Source organism: Sciurus carolinensis, chromosome 10 (assembly GCF_902686445.1).
Source record: "Sciurus carolinensis chromosome 10, mSciCar1.2, whole genome shotgun sequence".
NCBI lineage: Eukaryota > Metazoa > Chordata > Mammalia > Rodentia > Sciuridae > Sciurus > Sciurus carolinensis.
This window is the reverse complement of record NC_062222.1, coordinates 98,400,319-98,404,011: the sequence shown is the minus strand read 5'-3', so window position 1 is coordinate 98,404,011 and position 3,693 is coordinate 98,400,319. Positions and strand designations below refer to the sequence as shown.

The following is a 3,693-nucleotide window of genomic DNA, read 5'->3' as shown; positions in this document are numbered from 1 at the left end:
GCCAAGGCCCTCTGGATTCACATCTCACCTCACCACCACAGACCCTGTTATACAAAGTCGTGATTGTACGACTTCATGGGTTTCAGTCTTGCTTTGCTCCCATCCTTCCTTTCTATTCCTCCCTTCTGGAACGGGCAGGTTTACCTTGTGCCTGTCCCACCATTGTGTATTGGAATAATGTAACTTGCCTTTTGATGTGTATTTTTAATTTTTTTAGCAGTTTATTCTTGTTTCTCTCATTTTAACCAAGTTTTATCCCCCGCGGTGGGTGCACCGTTCCCGGGAGTACTGCGACACCAGGTCACCGTGTGAAGTGCATGGAGCAAGCTCCCGTTCCATCTCGATTTCCAAAACTCCATTTAACATGTTGTCCTCAGATAGAGGATGTATCAGATATGAAACTGATAAGAACAGATACTACGCTTGATTTTAGCCAATAATCCAAGAAGCGATACCTTTTGATTTTTACAGTGACTCACAGCTAGGAGTTTTCTTGAGTTTCAGAGGAGACTTGAACTTTTGTGAAACACTGGGACTGTTCAGACTATGATGCCTCTTGGAGATGGGCTAAATGCATTTTTCCTTACGAGATGAAGATGAGGCTTTAGGGGCAAGTGGCAGAATGTTATGGAATGTTTCCTTAAAACTCATGTTTTGAAGACTTGGCCCCCAATGCAACAATCAGAGGTGGGGCTTTTGGGAAGTGATTGAATCATAAAGGTTCTAACCTCAGGAGTAAATTAATAACTTGAGGGCGTTATTGAGAGGTGGTGGGAAATATAGGAGGTGGAAGCTAGTTGAAAAAATAGGGCCTTGCGGGTATGCTCTTGAGGACTTTCTCTCTCTCGCTGCTTCCTGGCTACCATGAAACAAATATCTCTGCTCCACCACTCTCCAACATGAGTCTCTGCCTTAGCACAGGCCCACAGAAATACATCCAACAGACTACAAATTGAAACCTCTGAATCAGTGAGTCAAAATAAATCTTTCCTCCTCTAAATTTTTTTCTTTTCCTTCAGGTATTTTGTCACAACAACGAAGAGTTGATTAATGTACCAAGTCTGCTTGAGTTACTGGATCCAGCCAGCAAGTTTTAGTAAATACAGAAAGAATAGGCAGAATCTTTCCACAAGTGCACAGTCACCAAAACAAAACCTAGCCCTGGGAAACTCTGGAAAGCACATCAGCCCACACAGGTTCTTTTACAGATAAATTATAGGAAAATAATGGAGAGAAGACTATAGAGTAAAAGAGATTTAATGAAATTTCAAGTTTCAAAAAATTGGGAAGACTAAACTCTGGCGACTTGGTTAATGAAACCACAAAGAAATGATTACTATAAAAGTCAGGATAGTGATTATGTTTGAGGGTGCTATGGGCTGCACTGGGTTCCTCCAAATTCATAGGATGAAGTCCTAACTCCTAGTATATCAGAATGTCCTGAAGATTGGGAAGGTCTTCAAAGAGATCATTAAGATAAAATAAGTTCATTAGGTTGGGCCCTGATCCCACTGGTGTCCTTATAAGAAAAGAAGATTAGGACACAGACACATAAAGAAGGATGACCTTGTGAGAAAAACAATAAGAAGGCCGGGCAGGGTGGTGCACACCTAGAATCCCAGCAGCTTGGGAGGCTGAGGCAGGAGGATGATGAGTTCAAACCAGCCTCTGCAAAAGCAAGGCGCGAAGCAAATCACTGAGACCCTGTCTCTAAATAAAAATACAAAATAGGGCTGGGATGTGGCTCAGTGGTTGAGTGTCCCTGAGTTCAATCCGCGGTACCCACTTACTCCCTGCCAAAAAAAGAAAAACAGCAAGAAGGTAGCCATTTGCAAGTCAAAGAGAAGGGCTTTGGAAGAAACCAAACCTGCTGACTCCTTATCTCATATTTTCAGCATCCAAATATGTGAGAAATAAATCTCTGCCCATGGTATTTTGTTATAGCTGCACTAGCAAGCTAATTCAGAGGGAGACAGCCCCGTGATCAGACAGGGCACTGCTGGAGCATTGTTGGGGTGGCTGGCAAAGTCTGATTTCTTGTCCTAGGTGGTGGTTACAGGGTGTTTGTTTTATAATAATTCCCAGACTCTACATTGCTTTGTGTGATTTTTTGAGACTGTTTTATTTTACAATAAAAAGATTGAAAACAAAAATGGAAATAAAGATTAGTTGGAAACAAAAATTATCCAGGCAGCAGAGGGTGGTGGTTGTGGCAGCTGACTGGAAGAGAAGAGAACAGATTTCTGATATATTTTCTAGATAGGAGGGAAGCGGGTAAAGTAACCCCCACGGATGGTGGGAGAGTAGATAGAGGTTTCAGTGAAACCCGATTGGGAGTTGAAAATCATCACTTTTTGTTTTAGCCTGTTTCCAGTTTTGTTTTCTTTTCGTGGTGTCGGGGATTGAACCCGGGCCTTGCACATGCTAGGCAAGTGCTCTGTGACACTGAGCCACATCCCCAGCCCTAATCCTAGCCCATTATTCTCCATATGCTTTTCTTCTCTTGTTTCATAGAATGAATGCCTTTGCATCCTGTTGAGGATGCTCAACAAGTTGCTAAAATGTTCCTCTGATTCCCACAGTGAACCATGTTCAAAAGTTTGCTATTCCTCTGAGTATTTAGGATAACATAGAATTTTTCTTCTTTAATGATGCTGTTTTCATGCACTTTATGTGGCTTATTTTACCCCTAAGGTTTCAGCTTCCGATGAGGAGCCATTTGTCCAGATCCAGTGCTTCCAAAAGATCAGGAATTAAAGATGGCCATTGGCTCTGTTCCCTGTCCATCTGGGTTCTGAATCTCCTAAACCGTAGCTTGAGGACATGTTTATACAAATGATTTCCAGGCCAATTGTGTCTGTTATTTTGGTATTTTTTTTTACAGCAACCACACAGTTCCCCAACTACTATGCTTGAGTAATTACATGGTGTATTATCTTTCTGTCACTATGACCAAAGGACCTAATAGAACCCCTAGAAGTGTATTTTGGCTCATGGTTTTCAGAGGTTCAGTCCAAGGTCAGCTGGCTCCATTGCTCTGGGCCTGAGGTGAGGCAGAACATGGTAGAAAAATGGTATGGTGGATGGAAACTGTTCACCTCATGGCAGCCAAGAAGAGGAAGGCCACGTGGGCTGCAACCTGCAAGGCTGTGGGACAGCCCTTTGGAGGGAACATCTCACGGCCAAGCACCCTAGATGCTGAACATGGAACTACAAGACTTGTTTGCCCATCTGGCTTCAGTCTTGCTTTGGTTCCATCTCTTCTTTCTCTCTCACCCTGTTTCCCTTTTGGAATGGGAATATTTACTCTGCCAGTATATGTAACTTGCGTCTGATTTTTATAGAAGATCATAGCCAAGAGTTTGCCTTGAGTCTCAGATAAGACTTTGGACTTGAACTTTTGGGCAATGTTGGAACTGTTAAGACTGACGGCTCTTGAAGATGGAGCAAATGCATTGCATTGTGAGATGGACGTGAGCTTTTAGGGGCCAGGGGTGAAATGTTTTGGTTTAAGTATGAGGTATCCCCCAAAAGCTCCTGTGTTAATGCAGAGGCTGAAAAGATTAGATTATAAGAGCTTTAACTGAACCAGTGGGTTAATCCATTTGATGAATAGGCGGGGACAGTAGTAGGTAAGGTGTAGCTGGAGGAGGTAGGTCACTGGGCATATTTCTTTTGGGTTTATATTTCATC

At 42.7% G+C, this 3,693-nt stretch overlaps 1 non-coding gene across 1 annotated transcript; it reads right to left on the bottom strand.

Moving 5' to 3' along the window:
* Positions 1-263: 263 nt before the first annotated feature.
* On the bottom strand, positions 264-453 carry LOC124995220 (U2 spliceosomal RNA). The gene has a single exon (XR_007110687.1). It is a non-coding gene; the product is annotated as a U2 spliceosomal RNA (small nuclear RNA).
* Between the last annotated feature and the right edge of the window lie 3,240 nt (positions 454-3,693).